The sequence below is a fragment of the Dermochelys coriacea genome, chromosome 7 (assembly GCF_009764565.3).
Source record: "Dermochelys coriacea isolate rDerCor1 chromosome 7, rDerCor1.pri.v4, whole genome shotgun sequence".
Lineage (NCBI taxonomy): Eukaryota > Metazoa > Chordata > Testudines > Dermochelyidae > Dermochelys > Dermochelys coriacea.
Window position 1 is genome coordinate 102,644,560 of NC_050074.1, and position 19,457 is coordinate 102,664,016.

Here is a 19,457-nt window from a genome sequence, read left to right on the forward strand (position 1 = left end):
CTTATATGCCTTCAACTCAACCTCCCACCAACCTGGAAGCTGTAAATGAAGAGATTTTTCATGCTTTCCCTTCCTAACTGCTAGTAGGAACTGAGCTGTCCAATCTTTCTTTTTGGCTGCTATTTGGGAGCTTTCTACTCTTCTTTTGGCAGTTCTTCACCAAGGAATGAGTTATCCTGCTATCCCTAACACCCAATTCTTGACGGTCCTAATCATCCAAGCCCCCAAGTCAAAACAAGGGAAGTGGCAACCATAAAAATGGGCAGTTTTTTCATCCTAATATGTGAGAATTCAATGGCATGGCTCCCACTGGAATTGACATAGCACTGAAAACGTACCCCTAAAGTCTTACTTTAACTGAAACTCCAGGAACATCTAGATAAAGGGTTAAACTCTTTCCTTCACATGTTTCATTGTTGTCTGTTGTTGCAGAGGTATCCAAACACCATGTGATAGAACATACCACATAAACTACTGTTCTGTACTCCTAAATAAATAGTGTGTTGAGGAAGATGGAATTTCATTGTTAATTCAGTTTCTTTGTTTTTGTTATTGTATGTCACAGGCTCAGTGAGGGGATTTAAATTATTTTAGATTACTTGTTTTCCTCTTTTTTAGGAAGTTTTAATGAAAACTCTTATGAAACAGGATGGGAACTATCTATTTTAGGATTCTGTATAGTGCTTATTACTGTAGTGCTTAAGCTGACACTATAAACCCTAATGATTCTGAAAGAACATTGTTAGCTAGTGTGATGGGGTGTCCACAGGAAGGTCTATCAGCCTGACAGAGTTAATCCACAGACATGGCCAGAAGGAGGTGCTTCACAGATGAGTATGGAACCCTATGGCAATTTGGTGAGGAACATGTGCAAGTGATTACCCCTGATAAAGGGGAGTGTTAGAGGCTGTGGTGGACTGTGAAGGACTGTATAAGGCAGTCACCCTGGCACAAGGGGAGTGTGGAAAGCCATAGCTGAAAGAAAAAAAAAGAAAGGGAAAGAGACAATTGAGCCACAGTATATGGAAGCCTTTTTTGCAGAGGGTACTTGTATCCTCACAGGCTAGACTCCAGAGTCACTACCCTGGGGAAGGGAGCTAACAAACAGCAGGGAAGGATCCAGGCCCAACTGAGGCAGGTGCTGGAGAACCAGCAGGGACAGTGGGAGTCATATTTGTACCCGTAAACCTATTTGACATTGCTGGCTGAACAACTGCTGTATTTATTTGAATTCATGCACGAAGAAATTAGCACCTGTTGCTGAGATTAAGAGTGGAAAGGAGGTACCCGGGGCGGGAGGCCAGAGACCTGGCCAAGGGAGTGATATGCCTGCATATCTAAAAAGAGAGTGCTCCTACCTGTATGGGGACAAGAAGCCTTACCCAGAAGGCAGGAAAACAAGAAAGCTCAAAAGAGTCCAACCTGTGGGGAGAACTAAAAAGGGAGGCGAGTGTTTGCCTGTGGTCGGCAACAGTACACAAGAAGGAGATGCCCATTTATGACCTGTGAAGTGAAGGCTATCCTAGGAGAGATAGCTAGCCAAGAAAAGGTTGAAGAATATCCTACGGACAAGACAAGGACAAGGATTTGTTTTGGTGCCACAAGGTCAACTGTATAAAAATGCACTTCCCTCTTAATAAAGTGCAGGATCGCAAATGGGAAGGCATGGACCCCAGTGAGATAGGAAAAAGAAGGGGGTGTCCAGGGACTGGAGTATGCTGGGGACAGGCAGGGTAGATGTGATACTGATAACCATGGACCTGATAGGTGGTCAACCCACACACCCAGTAGTGGATAGTAAGGAGCTAGCAGATAAAAATGATTGGGACAGACAGGACCCCGACAGACATAGGGACAAACATAGGTAGAGCAGGCTATTGTGGGGACTCAGACCTTGAGTGAAAAGGTGGTGGGGAATCCTATGGGTGAAGTAAAGGGGCTACAAGAGAAACTAGTATCTGACGAGCAGGCCTTGAAAGAGCTGCAGAAGACATACAGTTCCAGAGGGAAAAGTTGAGGAATGCTATGGCAGACCATGATAATCTGTGTCTCCTGGTAGATGGTTTGGAGCAGGAGTAGGATGACTTGCAAGCCCAGCTCTGGCAACTCCAAGGGAGGAGGCATCCGTATCTCTGGGGGTTACAAGCTTGAGGAAGAGAGTATGTGATGGGGGGTCCACCCTACACAAGGCTTGAAGGGGTTAAGGTGGACAGGTGGGCCAATTAACTGCTAGACAGCACCTGAAGGAGGAGCCAAGGAGAAAGGACTAAGGCGTAGCTGGACGGGAACAGGAGGGGCCTGTATAAAGCCCAGTGGCTGAAAGAACTGGGGGCTGCAGAAAGTGAGGATGCAGTCACTCTCTGACTGAGAGAAGGTAAGTTAATAAGTATCTCAAGGATACAGCAGTAAGGTTCAGGACTATGATATAAATAATGCTAAAACCATAATTTTCTAGTTGTCCTGTTTTCTCCTTTTAATTATCTCTTGTGGAGCTGATCAATCCAAATCAGCATTTATTTGAATTGAAATAATTTCAATTTAACAATAAGTGCCCAGAGTACCTTCATATAAATGTTGTATGACTGGTTACCACTTTAATCTCTCTGTTACCTAGACACAAATTTACCATCACCATAAGTCAGAGATGCCACAGAAAAAGATGGTTTATAGTAACTAGTATTATGTGCTCCTGAACCAGCAGAATATAAATATCTTTCACACACTGAAAGTCTTTTTTGTCTCTACTCCCCAAAATAAATTTGTTTTTATTTATTTATTTATTTTTTTTTAAAACACAAGAGAACAAACTTTTTCAAAACAGAGAAACCAACCTGGAAAAGCATTCCATTTTCATAGTAAGATTGGAATGTTCTTAACATGTGCAGCTTAATGACTTTTCTTAATTACTAGGTCAACTGTGCAACTTTGTCATTCCATGGATATGTACAGGTAAGAGTGAGCAAAAAGGCAGAATGCGAAGTTTTTTGCCAGAAGTTTTTCAGTTAAGAATCTTCCCCACAAAACTTGAATTTCAAGCAGTTAAGGTAAACAAAGCTGTTTGAACAATACTACTACTTGTCCTCTTCCCCCCCCCCCTTTTTTTTTTATATAGCAGCAATGTTTAATCTGGCATTTAAAAGATGATCCTTGCAAATATGGTTAAACCCTGTATTCAATTCTGTTCAACTACTGGTGTGAAATTTTAATCAAAAAACTAGAGAGCTCATTCAAAGAAGAAATTAGTGAAAAAACTTTGGTCGTCTCTCATCAGTGAAAACTGATTTAGTTATGCAAATTACTGCTATGAATATTAAACCACTGATGAAAGGTTTTTAATGAAGGGATCTTTTGTTTTGGAAATGCAAGGGTATATGCTTTAATTTCTTGCTAATTTACTGTTCTTTGATAATGTTCACATTTTCCCCAAAGTGACTTCACTGATGGGTTTAATTCTGTGAATAGAACTACAGGCCAACAATACTGGTTTTGACAAGCCTTCCCCTGTGTAACTATAGATCATGATTTGCAGCCCCTTATGCACAATTCTATTAGGGTGAATTTTGTCTACAGGGCTTTCCCTGAAATGAATTCTCATTTTAATGTTAGCCTCCTGCAGTTTTTAATTTTTAATCTGTAATATGAAATTGCAAATTTTACAAACATCATTTGAAACAGCCACTAGGACAGAACCGAATGCCAAAGTTTACATATTGCCTAATTAGACTGTTATGAGAAGCAGCTTATCAATGTCAAGCCAAAGATCATCAAAAACTCCAATTACTAATTTGAAAAACACATATTTATAGGTTCATTTTGTTTAATTTGCATCCGATTAGCTTAATAATTGTTTAAAAATTGTATTAAGGTTAATAATTTTGGTTCAGCTAGCAACACACCTGGGCTCTGAAAGTGGTTTAGCAAATTAATCTCTGCCTACAATAAAACTCAACTGTAATCTTTTCCATCATAAAGCACAGAAAATTCATTACTCAAATGACAAGGCAATTTTAAATATGAAAAGGCATTAAATCCATTTACCAGCGTGATCAATATTTTCTGTCTACAGCTGTATAATTGGTCAGATAATTATAAAGGAAAAAAATCTACCTTCAGATACGTAGCATCTTCTTAAAATGTTTCTGGATAATGCACCCGACTTTAAAAGGTTGCAAACAGAAGCCCATCTGCCTTACTGAATGCTGAGCCAAATTCTGCTTTGTTACATCAGTTTAATACAGTAGAATTTGGCCCAAACTTTTTAAAGGTTTTACAATGATTGTCCAGGCTCAATGTTCTTAAGTACTTTTAAAGTACAAGCCATGCAAATTAAAAAGTATTTATAGCTATTGTAATGAATAGTTGTATCTGAAGACCCTGTCCTAGGCTTATCAGGTAAGCAAGCTTTACAACACTAATTAATTAATTACATTAACTCTGATGCAAAAATGTGACACTCTTTTAAATTGTATAAAATTCACTGTATAACTGAGAACAAAATTTGCTCCCTTAGATTCTGTTCTTGCAAGCATCTGTGTGGGAGCCAAATTGAAGTCAATTAGCCTCTGAGTGGTCTGTCCACATGGATCTGCTTGCAGAATTGGGCCTGATTTAGAAGGGCATGCTACTGACTTCATCAGTACAGTGTCATACTGTATCTTGACCACTGAACAGTATACAGAATGAAAAAGAAAATCACAAAAGTGAAAAATTAGTCACTGCAACTATTATGAGTTTTGCTTTCCTTGATTCTACAGGTTCTGTAACATCAGCCACACATGTATTAAGGTTACTCTGTCTAGAAGACACTGTAATATGTAATTTTTAAAGAGCTAGATATCATGATTAGTATGAGTGATACAGATTACATTTAAACTCCCAAATAGTTTGGAATTTCAGTAGCTAACAGTTAAAAAAGTGGTCCCTCTACTAAGCTGCAGACTGCTAGAAGATCTAAATGTCTGTATTTAAAAACCTCTTCCCCAGATGTAAATCTCTTTGGTCCAAAAAATGATTCCAGAAAAGTTGCTGATATTTTGTCATTTAAGTTCAATGGGACCAGGATTTGACCAGTAGTTTGTGTTAATCCTGATTTTAACTAAATGTCCTTGCTGACACTCCTTATTTTATTCATTTGTGTTTATTAAAAATGAGCTCAAACAAGGCTCTGAGAACAAGTATAAAATATTAATTTAAAAAGCATATAACAAACATTAGGGTAGTGTCCAGAATTTCTTCCCAACTGAGCTGCCCTACCCTTGGGTCCCTCTTGTTTTAATCAGGGAGTTGTTAGGGCAAGTTTACTGTAATTGCCTTACTACCATACCAAGATAGAGGCCATCAGGTTGTCAGGATCCAAAGCATTTAGGGTTTTATAGATTAATATCACCATCAACTAGAAATCAATTGGTAGTTATTGAAGATCACAGATCTGAGCTCCCAATGAGAAACACCATTTCAATGACAGGCAGCTGTACTCTGCACCGGCTGCAGCTTTCAAATGATTTTTAAGTATAGTCCCATTCATTTCTGGTCCCATCTCCTCGTGTTTACCTGTCACATTTTTCACACAGTCTTTGGGTGTTATGAGCAGACCTTTTTGTTTAGACTAATTAAGTTTTTTCAGTCTCCTTTTTGTACCCTATCAACATACATTGTGCCATTTTATGATCCTTTACTCACTTTCTAACAATTGAACTCCCAGTTGGCGTAGGCCTGCTAGACTCCAATTATCCCAGCTGTTTATCCACAATCCTCTTTTTTTTCCCCCCTCCTCCATGTTGCACTCAGTGATAGAAATTCAAAAACTAAGTTTAACTTTTGAGGGCTGGAAAATTTTCAGCTTTGTCCCAATGAACATGTTAAAGGCTGTTTGTTATATTGCAATATGAGCTACCACAGCTCACAAATTCAGAACCCATTTTTGCAATTCTGCACTCAGACACCATCTAGAAGTAATGTAACTTGCTCCAATAGACCTAAGAAACCCAGCAGTGATACTACTGATCTGCACTATGCACTTATTTATTGTTCCTTTGTCATCCTCCTCTGAACAAACAGTTCAAGAACTGCTGTAGAGCCAAAAAAAAATTTCAAAACCCTTGTTGCAGGTAGTACCTGCTGTGCCCAGCTAACTCAGGTATAATCTCCTCCTCAGAGATACCAGTTGTAGACAATCTGATAGCAACTCAAAGAAAGGGCAGGAAATGAATACTGGCTCTGAACCTGCTACAGAGGAGATTTACTATAATTATTGCCAAGCCTATCAAGCAAATCATCTAATTCTAATTGTAAATTATATTTGAAGGCTGGGTAATTTCTAGGAGCCTAGACAGTGTTCAGCTACTGTCTCCTTAATTGCAGTAAAACTACTTAAGTACTTATGCTCAAAGTCATCAGGTTAAATCCCATTTATATGGAAACAGATGCAACTCCCCATAAAGACAATGAAAGTTGAGTCCATGTTGAGTTGAATCCCAATGCTGAATTTGGGACATAATGGACATGCTGTAGAGTAGCATATATGCACTTCATGTGTGTGATGAAGTTAAGGGAAATGTTCCTGGAAGCAAGTACGTTTTGATAGCTAGAACAACTTTGATAGTGTATAGTTATTTACCATATGGTAACTGTAGCTCTTTCAAATGTGCTGACCACACAGATTCCACTCCTGATGACTAGCAAGCTGCATTCTGTTCTTGGAGAAGGGTAAAAGGCTTTCTACTGGAATCATGACTGGAGAACTCTTCTATCAAAGTAGCCATATGCTCTAAGGAGTAGTAAACATGTGATAATGAAAGACAGGTTACTGGAAACACAAGACAGAAAAAGAAGGTATGTTAGCCAACCTTCTTCTGTTAAAATTATCTAGAAAACGGAAACCCCATTCATCATAATAAATAAAGAAATAATAAGACACAGGAGAATTCCTATCACGTGGGTAGAATTATCGTCGCAATTAGAGAGAATTCTTCAAACTGACATACTTGAGTATAGCCTTTTATATCCCACTAATCCATGGCAAAAATATTTAATTCTAAAATCACATGCAATTATTTGTTAGCATCAATGATTTGATTTGATTTCATTAGTGAAGCTTCATTATTAAGCTCTCACACAGAAACATGTGGGTGCACATAAGCAAATACAACAAAGGGTATGTGTCTGTTCAGGCATTCCAACTTGTTTAAACTTCTCTTTCGAAGTAATGTTGACCTAATGGCTCAATGAGTCTCTTCTGAAATTTCTCCTACCACCTGGACATAAGTGCTTACTTCATTTATAGCAGTCACATATTTAAGGATATTGTTCTGAAGTCAGAAAATGTTGTATTTTATTCTTAAATCAGGACTTTCAAGAGGAAGACTTTTTTTCTCTTATTATTTGTTACATCCCTCATAAATAGCACATCTGGAAATGGTAAAGCATTTTACGGGTTGTTTCTCCCAAGATTATTATTCAGTTTTGATTTACTCATACAAAATGATATAGTAAACATCTAGAATCTTAAAATTTAAATCAGGGGATTTTTATTATTATTATTACAACCTCTATTTTAACCACCTGCCCGCCCTCTTCACAGTTTAAAAATCTATAAACACAGGAATGTCCATCTCAGAATGGGTAGATTAGGTCTTTGGCTCAACATGAATGTTTCTTCTGCATTTAAAGTGAATTGGACAAGGAGATCCTGAATTATGATACCCTAAAAATAGATTTCAGAGTAGCGGCTGTGTTAGTCTGTATTCGCAAAAAGAAAAGGAGTACTTGTGGCACCTTAGAGACTAACAAATTTATTTGAGCATAAGCTTTCGTGAGCTACAGCTCACTTCATTGGATGCATTCAGTGGAAAAACTGAAAAACCTAAAAATAGAGGTGATCAGACAAGTCTATATTTTTTGCATTTTTAGCAAAATAACAGATGAAAAAAAGAGAGGGAAATGTAAGAAAACTGGACCCACCTTGAAGAGACCTACTGCTCAAGACCAAAGATTGGTGAATTACAATCTAAATTTGCAAATTAAAAATGTTATATAGCAATGTCAGAATGGCACAATGGCGCCATTAAGCTTAAAATAAGATATCGGGTGACAGCTAGTGGTCAAAGCTTTCGTTTATATATATTTTTCCATTTCCCGTGTGTGTATGCACATGTATGTGTGTGTGCCTGTGGGTGGGTAGAGCTAGATAGATATAAAAAAGCAAGTATCTAGCCTTTTCCCATAGACAGATCTCCCAATTTTTCCAACCAAAACTAAAGTTAAGACATTAAAAGAAGTTGGCAACCACAGTTAGAAATGTCAACAGTTTTTTGCCTTTGGCCAGACCCTTGCTTGACAATACAATGCGGGCAATTTAAAATTAAGTTTGAGTAATCCACTCTATGAGGGAATAAGCCTCTGCCCAACCACTGAAGACATTGACAAGCCTCCTAAGGCGTATAGGGGTGAAGGTTAGGAGAGACTCCAATGAGCCTCCTATGGCTTGCTGGGAGGCTGATCCTCTTACCCAGGCAGATCTTCACTCCTATACACATCCTAAAGTCTACAGGAGTGTCTCCCCTTCTTGTGCACCTCAGGAGACTCAAGGGAACAAAGGGGGAATTGGTCTCCTGATATGCTGCTACTCCACAATCTCTTTGCTTTCCTCATTCCCCTTCCCCACTCCCTGCACAATTCATAAGGTTCTTAGAAAGGTATACGTTTTCCTATTCACGTCCCACATTCTGTAAGAGTGAGGTTCCCCTCTTGCAGTCTTATAAACATGAGCAACTCTATGGCTTTTTAAACAATTGACCAGGTCTGCCCCTGATTAGCATGAGATCTGAGATCACAGTCAAAGATGGTAGAATCCCAAGCTCTAGGGGTTGAGGATTATGTTAAAGGATCTGTGTAAATAATGAGATTCACAAAGTGATCTCACAAATATCTCAATCCTTCACAGGTCTGGCAAGAATGTATAGAACCCATATGGGAGTTGTAAATGGCCCAGCTTGAAAGAGAGCTATATCCTTATTTCCACAGGACAGTTTCTGTTTTGACTGGAATGTCCCACTAGTTTGTAGAATGTGTTGTGATGCAACTTTACATTGGTGAAACCTGGCAACACTAAGACCATTTTACCATCCAGAGCATTTTTGGGACTATTTATAAAGAAGAGTCCTTTATAACAGCTTGATACTATTTTAACATACTCCCAAGCACTTTTTGTATACTATTGTAAAAAAGTGGTTGGATAATGAAACTCTTTCATACCTCATCTATTTAAAACAGGTTGACTAACTAAGGAACACTTGTTTAAACTCAGAAAAACGCATATTTATAATGCTGAAGGAGGGAGAAAAAATGGTTACTCACATTATAATTGTTTTTCGAGATGTGGTGTTCATGTCCATTCCAATCAGGTGTATGCATGCTGCATGCACACCAGCTGGAAGATTTTTCCCTTAGCAGCGTCCATAGGGTCGGCCTGGGCGCCCCCTGGAGTCATGCCTTCATGGTGCCTAATATAGGGACTTGCCAACCCCCAACCCGCTCAGTTCCTTCTTGCTGGTTGCTCCGACAGAGGGGTAGGAGGGTGGGTATTTGAATGGACATGAACAACACATCTTGAAGAACAACTGTTATGAGAAGGTGAGTAACCATTTTCTTCTTTGAGTGCTTGTTCATATCCATTCCAATCAGGTGACTCACAAGCCAAAGTTCAGGAGGTGAGGTCAGAGTCATCCACTGATTGGAGCACAAGTAGTCCGAAGGCTGCATCGTCTCTGGCCTGTTGAATGATCGCATAGTGCATCGTGAAAGTGTGTACAGAGAACCAAGTTGCCGCTGTGCAGATTTCCTGTGTGGGGACCTCTGCCAGGAATGTTGCTGAAGGGGCCTGAGCCCTGGTGGAGCATGCAGTGATCGGCAGAGGGGGCACCTTCGCCAAGTAATAACACTCCCAAATGCATGACGCAATCCACGATGAGATACGTTGCAATGAGACAGGGACGCCTTTCATTCTATCTGCCACCGCTACGAATAACTGGATGACTTTCGGAATGGCTTCGTTCTCTCGCTATAGAAGGCTAGTGCCCTGTGGACATCCAATGAGTGAAGTCTCGGCTCCCTGCCACTGGAATGAGGCTTAGGATAGAATATTGGGAGGAAGATATCCTGGTTGATGTGAAACTGGGAGACAACCTTAGGGAGAAAGGCTGGGTGAGGTCTCCGCCCAGAGGGAAGGTGGAGATGGCGGCCAAGTGGACCCTTATTGACGACATGGACGGTGCCTGTTGCTTAAAATGGAGGAGGTAGTCCAGCATAAATGGCTACGAGGCAAGTGTCGGCGACTGACAGCGCAGCTCTAACCAGATGGAGAACCTCTTCCACTTGGCAAGGTGTGTTGCCCTTGTGGAGGGCTTTCTACTGCTGAGAACTTGCCTGACTTGATCAGAGCAAGACAGCTCTACCGCGTTCAGCCATGGAGCTTCCATGCTGTGAGGTGGAGTGACTTGAGGTTTGGGTGCCAGAGGCAGCCATGATCCTGCATGATTAGGTCCAGGACAAGTGGTAGGGTGACCGCAGTTACCACGGACATTTCCAGGAGCAATGTGAACCAGTGCTGGCGTGGCTAGCCTGGAGCAATCAATATCACTAGGGCTTGGTCCTGTGGATCTTGAGGAGCACCTTGTGAACTAACAGAACCAGCGGGAACCCATATAGGAGATGGCATCCCCATGGAAGTAGGAACGCATCCATCTGGGCTGTGATTCAGGAAGGAGCAGAATAGCTGATGCTTCCTGTTGCGTCGTGTGGCAAACAGGTCTATTTGGGGAAAGCCTCTGTGTTGGAAGATGGAGCTCACCATGTCTGGCCAGAGGGACCACTCGTGGCCATGGAAAGAGTGGCTGAGACCATCCACCAGCTTGTTCTGTATCCCAGGGAGATATGATGCTTGCAGGTGTATTGAGTGCTCTACACAGAAGTCCCAAGGGGTTCCTGGCATGGGGACAGGAATGTGCACCCCGCTGTTTGTTGATATAAAACATTGCCATGGCGTTGTCCGTGAGGACTAATACACATCTCCCTGATATATGGACTCTGAAAGCCTGGCATGCCAGGTGCACCACTCTCAGAGGCCTCATGTCTGATCTCTCCCAAATGTGCCCCCCATCCCAGATCTGACACATCTGTAACTAAGCAGAGGGATGGCTGGGGGCTGGTGAAGGGTACTTTGCACAAACTACCTGTGGGTCAAGTCACCACAGGAGGGAGTCTAGTATTGGGCAAGGCAGGGATACGATACTGTCCAAAGCTTCTCAAGCTGGTGACGCTAGCTATGACTGGAGCAGGCGAAGCCTGAGTCTGGCATGCTGTACTAAGTAGGTACAAGCAGTCATATGCCCCAGAGGTTTCAGGCAGTTCCTTGCTTTAGTAGTGGGTAACTCCCTCAGGCCCAGTATAATGTCGCCCAGTGACCGAAACCTGGCTTCTGAGAGGTATGCCCTGGCTTGAGTCGAGTCTAGCACTGCTGCTATAAACTCTATTCTCTGCACCAGGGACAGTGTCAATTTGGCCTCATTTAGGAGACCCAGTTCGATGAACGTCCTTCTTATGAGGCTAAACCTGCTCCTCCATTTGAGATCTGGAGTGGCCTTTGATCAACCAGTCGTCAAGGTATGGGAACGCATGTACCTGCTGCTTGCGCAGGAATGCCGCAACGACTGCCATGCACTTGGAGAACACCCAAGGTGCTGCTGACAGGCCAAATGGTAGGACAGTAAACTGATAGTGGCTGTTGTTCACCACAAACCTGAGGTATTGTCTGTGAGGTGGAATTATCACCATACAAAAGTACACGTCTTTCAAGTCGAGGGCGGCATACCAGTCTCTTGGATCCAATGAGGGGATAATGGAGGCCAAACAGACCATGCGGAACCTGAGTTTTTTGATGAGCTTCTTGAGTTCCTGCAGGTCCAGGTTGCTCCTGAGGAACCTCTTCCGCTGCAACTACCAAGAGGAGCAAGTTCACTTCCTGTATGAGAAGTTCCTCGTGAGAGGAGTTCCTGAAGGGGGTTGGGGAAGCGAGGGAAGGCACAGAATTGGATGGAATATCCCCTCTCTACCGTGCGGAGCACCAGCGGTCTGAGGTGATATGGGACCATGCATGGTAGAAAGGGGACTTTGGGCATAAAGTCGGGACAAAAAGGTAAGAGAGGATGGATCCAGTTGTAGTACTGGTTCGCTGTCCTCAACCGCACCTTCAAAAGGGTGGTCTGGGGCCAGACGGTGGCACAAATCCTGGCCTGTGCAGGGGTGCTGCCTCCTTCTACTGCTCCTATTCCTCCTACGAGAAGTGTTCTGGCGGTTCTATTGGTAGAACCTGGAGGGAGACTGTGGCCGGAAATGCCTACGTTGACGGGCTGGCGTATGGAGCCTCAAAAGATCTAAGGGTGGCCCTTGAGTCTTTCAGACTATGGAGTCTCTTGTCCATCTTATCGGAAGACAGGGCCAAACCCTCGAAGGGGAAGACCTGGATGATTGTTGGACTCATGGGGCAGACCAGAGACCTGCAACCAGGATCCCCTCATTACAACCCCCATGGCCATTGTGCTGCGTCTGCTGCATCCAATGCTGTTTGTAGGGAAGCTCGGGAGACCAGCTTTCCTCCTCCACCAAAGTCGAGAACTCTGCACGAGTCCTGCGGCCGCAGGTCCATAAACTTGGCCATCGTAACACAGGTGTTGTGTGCGTATCTGCTCACGATGGCCTGTTTGATTTGCAATGTGGAGCTGCAGTACCCCAGTGGAATAGACCTTCCTGCCAAAAAGGTAGTCTTTTTTGCCTCCCTATTCTTGTGGGAGGAGCCCTGGTAGCCCTGATGCTCTCCCTGGTGGTTGATGCAGCCAATCAGCGAGTCGGGGTGTGTGTGTGTCTAAATTCTCATATCTCTTAGGAGGGACAAAGTACTGTCTCTCATTTCTCTTAGCCATAGGAGCCACAGATGCAGGGGTCTGCCACAGGGTTTTTGTTGTCTCTGTAATTGTCTTTATTAAGGGCAAGGCAATATGAAAGGGACCGGAGGGTGCGAGGATGTTTATGACTGGGTTGGATTCCTCCACCACCTCCCTTTGCCTGTATGCCCAGGTTCTGGGCAGCACGACATAAGAGCTGCTGGAGTACCCTGTTATCCTCCAGAGCTGGGGCTGTTGACGTCCCCACCACAGCTTCATCTGGGGAGGATGAAGAGGAGAAGCCTGGCAGCGGACCCTGCTCACTCCCTTTTGTGCTCCCTGGGTCTCGCGGCATGCAGTATTCCATAGCTTGCAGTGCTGGGTCCACTGGGGGAGGAAACACTGGTGCCCAAGCAGACGTTGAAATCGTTGGTTCCGGCAGGGCCGATATTGTTGATGCCAGTGATATTGATGCTGCAGCTTCTAGCAGAGCTGCTGATGGGAGAGTCAGTGCCTGACCTGTAGAGGACAACAGTGGTGTCGGCACTTCTGCCGGTGTTGCCTGCGGAGCAGCGAAGGATGCCGAGGACGCCAACCTGGACCTTGGCCCCTGGACCTGCCCCGGCTCTGGTGATACTCCCCAGAGTGTCTAAAAGGGCAACTGCATTGAAGGCTGCCACTGCAGAGGCCATGGTGCTGGATAGGGCTGGTGCTCGCGGCGGGATCTGGACCTTCTGCTCCTGGCCCTATCGGAGCGATAGGGCTCTGGGCTGCCGGAGGTCGGGGATTGGTGCGGAGAGGTCGGGGATATCCGGGGATAGTCCGGTGCAGCTCCCCGCGTGGGTGGGCCATGCCGGGGAGAGGTGTGCCAGAGATGGAGATCTGTGCACCATCAGCATTGGTTTGCCCCTTGATTGAAACGGAAGCCATGCAGTCACTGGTGACCTGTCTCTCCTCTGTGGGGAGGATGGCACCATGAGGCATATAAGGTCTTTGGCTGCCTCAAATGCCTCCAGCGTTGAGGGGAGCTGGAGTTGATCACATTGGCACTCTGGGGATCATTGAGGGTTTGGACTCAACTGAACCCCAGACGGGGCAGGAGTCAATGAGACCCTAGTGGGCTGGAGAGATGAGGTGGCCTGGGTCGAGATGCTCGTCGATGCCACAGGTCCCTTGGTCTTTAGAGCGGGAAACAGACCCCTCTCCGGCCTTTTCTTCTTTTGTGGCACCGGGGACTGAGAATGGTGTCGCGACAAAGAGGGTTTTTTATGGGTGGAGCCATGGTGGTGCTGTGAGATCTTAGGGTCCTTGTTTGGTGCTGTCTCACGCACCGTCAGTGCCGGACCACTGCAAACTGACGAGGATGTGCTCGGCATGGGTTCTGCAGACCCCAGGTCAGAATGTGGCCAGAGTGCCACTTTCATTAGCAGGATCTTAAGTCTTTACTCCTGGTCTTTAAGGGTCCTAGGATGAAAACCCTTGCAGATCTTGCACTTGTCCTTTTGGTAGCTGTCCCCGAGGCACCGCAGACAAGAAGAGTGTGGGTCACTCTTGGGCATAAACTTGCCACAGTCCTCGCAGAGTTTGAACCCTGGGGACCCGGGTATACCCCAGAACTGGGGTAGATGATATGGGGGGGGGAAAGGAACTACTATCTATGACTACTAACTAACTATTTTACAATCAAAAGTGAAGAGGACACTGCCAAAAGCGCTTGCAAGGAAGAGCAAGTGTTGTTCCAGCTAGTCGTCGCCAGCAGTAAGAAGGAACTGAGGGGGTGGGAAGTCGGCAGGGCCCTACATTTGGTGCCATCAAGGTGCGACTCCAGAGGGCACCCAGGCTGTCCCTACGGCAGCTGCTAAGGGAAACACCTTCCGGCTTGCATGCACACGGCACGCATACACCTGACTGGAATGGACATGAACAAGCATTCGAAGAACTCATTGTTCTTGAGACTTCTAATATCACAACAGACTTCCAATTCAGTGATATTAATATATATTGCAGTTTTCTTTATTTTTGTGGATGATTTAATGAGGAAAGATAATGATGATCTATGGTATAAAATAGAGACTGACAGGTACTTATGACTAAGTCATGGACTTTCTGTGACCTCTAACTTCTGCAGTTGCTGGTGCACCTGGCCTGGGGGCAACTCAGGCAGTCTGTGCCAGTTGCACTGGCCACTGCTGGGGCAGTCTTGGGCCACTGCATCCACCCTCCTGCCCCCAGCAGCAGTTGAGTTTGCTGGAGTTTGAATTATGTTCGTGATGGCTCGAAATCAGGTCTCTGGCAGAAGAGCTTGCTCATGAACCAATTCTAACACTGCCCCCAATGAATTCTGTTCTTTGGGTCGGTTCTAAGGCTGACTTCCCCAAGTTGAGGAGACCCAGTCGCTCGAACATGTACCTGACCAAACTGATTTGGGACAGCACCTGCCCCCTGGTGCAGCCCCTGAGCAGCCAGTCGTCAAGGTAGGGGTATACTTGCACCTGCTGTCGATGGAGGAAAGCGGCCACGACCAACATGCTCTTGGTGAACACTCGGGGGGGGGCTGTTGAGAGGCCAAATGGTAGGACAGTGAATTTGTAGTGATTGTGGTTGACCATGAAGCGTAGGAAGCGCTGTTGTGCAGGACGAATCGCTATATGGAAGTACGTGTCCTTCATGTTGAGGGCGGTATACCAGTCTCCTGGATCCAGGGAGGGGATAATGGTGCCCAAGGAAACCATGCAGAACTTCAACTTTACCATGAATTTATTGAGTCTGCGCAGATCTAGAATGGGTCTGAGACCCCCCTTGGCCTTGGGGATTAGGAAGTATCAGGAGTAGAATCCCTTGCACCTTAGCACCTGAGGAACCTCCTCCACCGCTCCCATGGCGAGGAGTGCCTGCACCTCCTGGATAAGGAGTTGCTCATGAGAGGGGTCCCTGAAGAGGGACGGGGAAAGGGGGTGGGAGAGAAGGTAGGAGCAGAACTGGAGAGAATATCCCACTTCCACTGTGTGGATGACCCAGCGGTCCGAAGTTACTTAAAGTGGGATAGAAGTGGGAGAGATGATTCAAAAAAGACAGGGAAGGATCCGGAATCAAAGCTGATGCACCATCCTCAGGCGCCCCTTCAAAAGGCCTGCTTGGAACCTGACGATGGTTTACTCGGGCCCTGGCCCTGCCTGGAAGAATATGTGGAAGAGTTGCTGATACTGGAGAGATTTGTTGGGACGTGCACCAGAACTGGAACCTGGACCATTTCTGCAGGTAAGTGTGACATATAGGAGCCATGCCTTGAAGTGGAGGATCCCCAAGTTGGGATGTATGGTACACCCTTCTTCCTGAGAGAGATGGTGCGGAGTGGCCAGAAGGGAGATCGGTGGGCTATTCACGAACTACATCAGCTAAAGGTACCAGATCTGTCTCAGCTACGTTGGAGGAATCTAAATTACACAAACTCTATTCCTCTTTATCTTTAGCAGGACCTTCAGCAGAAGAGGAAACTGAGAAGATGTAAAGGTCCTTTTCCCACAGGAGGAGGAACGCATTGCCCAGAGAGAGCTGACCGATCCCCACCCCGGAACAGTATTACAGATACTTCTTGTTCTGGTAGGTGGTGAACCGCTCTGTGGATGGTATTCTTCACAGTGTGAATAAATCATTAAGTACTGAAGGGTGCATCTCCCAATCATGGTCATGTGGGAATTTGCGAATGAGCTTGTCCGCTATCGAGTTTTGCGTGTCTGGGAGGTAAATCTTGGACACGATGATGATATGAAAGATGCACCAGTTCCGTAGTTTCACTGCCTCCGTGCATAGGGAAGGCGATCTGGCTCCTCCCTGACAGTTGATATAATACATGAGACTATGCTGTGGAAGGGATAAGGAGCTAAAGTGAATGGAATAACCAGATCTGACGATATCTCAGGACTCATCTATCAGACATTATGCGCTTCCAGGCACTGCGGAACGTTGCCAAATGGGTGCATGAGCATAGGTAGTATTAAGGAGAGGTCTCATAACACCTCAACCTGCACATCAAAAGTAGTGCTTAGGGGCAGGTGGTTGAGTCTAAGACTGTGAGCCCAAAGGCTTCCATTTTGGGAATTTCCCTTTATTCCTTTGGGGCAGATAGTGCCATTCTGAGGGGAATTGGGACAAATAAGGTCTTTATTGGTATTGAGGTATTTATTGGTATAAAATGTCTCTTTTGCCCTCGTGTGTAGATTCCCAGTGATCTGGGAGTGGCCCTGCGATCCTTGAAGGTGTGGAGGGAGGCATCAGTCTTCTCAGCAAAGAGCTTGAAACCCTCAAAGGAGAAGTCCTCCACTGTGTTCTAAACCTCTTTCAGGAATCCTGAGAGGTGAAGCCACAATGCCAGTCTTATCACCACAGCAATGGAGGTGGTCCTGGCAGCCATGTCAGCTGCATCAATGGCCGATTGCAAAGATATTTTTGCTACCAGCTGCCATTCCTGGATGATGACCTTGAAGGAGTCCCAAGAGCTCTCCAGCAGTTTATCAATAAAGTTGTGTAATTTATTATAATTCATGTAGTCGTACTTTGCCATGAGTGCCTAGTAGCTGGCAATTCGGAACTGTAAGGTGGCTGAGGAGTACGCCTTCCTACCAAAGGGATCAAGGCACTTCCAGTCTCTGTTATAGGGTGTTGTCTTAGAGTGGTGCTGTCAGCCATGGGATTTCACAGCGTCCACCACGATAGAATTTATGAAGAGCTGCCTCCATAAAGATGATTTTCTGGCAAAGTTGTCTTTGTGGGATCTTGGTCAGAGCTGCTGGCAGAGGGAGCAGTTTTGTTGGATATGGTCCTTGCCAAGAAAGAAAAGGTACTGGGAGTGCTTGTCCACAACCGGGATCGCCTCGCTGAAAGTGCAATACTTCTTGAAGTCCGGAGAGCTAGGCATATCCTTTTCCAGGTGGGTTCCCGCCATTGGGGGTCAAAACAAGGACAAAGTCTTTTCTCTCTCTTTTATTTTTTTTAATAGGTACAGCCAAATAAAAAGTCAGAAGAAAGCTAAAAGGTTTCTAAAAGCTAACTATTAACAAATGAAAATGAAAATTAACGATATGCTAACGGACAGCTAAAGGCCCTGTTTCTATCCAGGGAGGTTAAGAAGGAACTGAGGGTGGTTATCCCATGTGCCTGGCTAGCCTCATGGCGCAGCACAAGTAGAGACAGCACATGAGCGGGCCCCACAGACACTGCTACAGAAGTTCTATGATCAGCAGTGCAAGGATGCAGACACACTTACAGTGAAGCACCCATAAGGACACTACTTGATGAAGGGGATCTTTGCAACTATTGGCCTTGTGCAGTACTGGGGCAAAAAGGTATAGGAGAGGGGTCACTATATTAAAGAAGTGGATAGTTGGGCTTCGTAGTACAAGTTACACACAAAAAGCCCCCCAAAACACAACCTTTGAAATATTAAAATGCAGTTTACTTTCAGTATTTTTTTTTAAAAGGATTTTAAAATTCTCACTCCCAGCTAAACACATTGCTTTTCAATTGTCTATGTTACAGAAAACCACAACTCCATATATTCCTGTAAATGAGTTTGGAATAAATTTAGGTTGTGTGTACACTAGTATTTTTCTTAATCTCTCTCTACTCCAGCTCCTCCAGCAGTAGCAACAGTAGGAGAGCTGCCAGTGTTTTAAACTGTGTGTCATCTAAGGCCATGTCTACAGTACAGACGTCTATCAGTATAATTATATTGCTCGGGGTGTGAAAAGTCTACACCCATGACACCGTAATTATACCAACCTAACCCACCGTGAAGATAGCGCTAAGTTGATGGGAGAGTGGATTAACTAAGTCAATGGGAGAAGCTCTCCTATTGGCATAAGAGTGTCTTCACTAAAGCACCAGAATGGCACAGCTGTATGTGAAGACAAGCCCTAATTCTGCTTCAAACAGATCTGGTGGCACAATGGTTGCAATGCCAGCAGCAGGCTGTCCCCATTAATGGTCCCATCAATGTTAACACCAGTGGAGCTGTGATAGTGGTCATGTAATAATGGAAGATATTAAGAAAAATGATAGTGTAGAAAAGGTTCAATGTTTTAAAAATGTCAGGACTCAGCTCCTCATAGAAAAAACATTTAAAATACTGGGTTTGGTGGGTTTTTTTTTTTTTTGAATACTGGCTTAAAAACTCACTTAACAGATGTATGTATACATGTGGTAGAAGTTGACATATCTTGTAGTCAACAGGACATTTCTGTCATCAACTTCAATAGAGCAGGATCAGGCTCTTAAACACAAATAAATGGCAGGGAGAATATATACTATCTTATAGTTTTTTAAAATATATCTAACATTTTGAATTATTCATGCAATGTGCTATGTACAAGTAACAGAAAGACTCCATAATTTAAGAATAGTCTTTAGTTAGCGTGTACATATCTACATGGTCCATGGATGCTGAAAACACTTGGATGATGTTATATTAAAAAAACTGCATACAAAACACAGGACAACATTCCTTTGAAAAGAAGGAGTTGGGGA

The 19,457-nt window shown here is 44.3% G+C and overlaps 1 long non-coding RNA gene across 3 annotated transcripts; it reads left to right on the forward strand.

Annotated features, from left to right (window-relative positions):
- The first annotated feature begins 700 nt into the window (after positions 1-700).
- Positions 701-18,133, forward strand: LOC119859069. 3 transcript variants are annotated; one of them, XR_006282878.1, is made up of 7 exons: positions 2,341-2,374; positions 2,911-2,949; positions 6,633-6,831; positions 7,909-7,993; positions 16,049-16,193; positions 16,406-16,535; positions 17,153-18,133. It is a non-coding gene; the product is annotated as an uncharacterized LOC119859069 (long non-coding RNA). The 3 variants fall into 3 exon arrangements; XR_006282880.1 differs by having other exon boundaries at positions 2,347-2,374; positions 6,659-6,831; XR_006282879.1 differs by lacking the exon at positions 2,911-2,949 and having other exon boundaries at positions 701-2,374; positions 6,659-6,831.
- Positions 18,134-19,457: the final 1,324 nt, after the last annotated feature.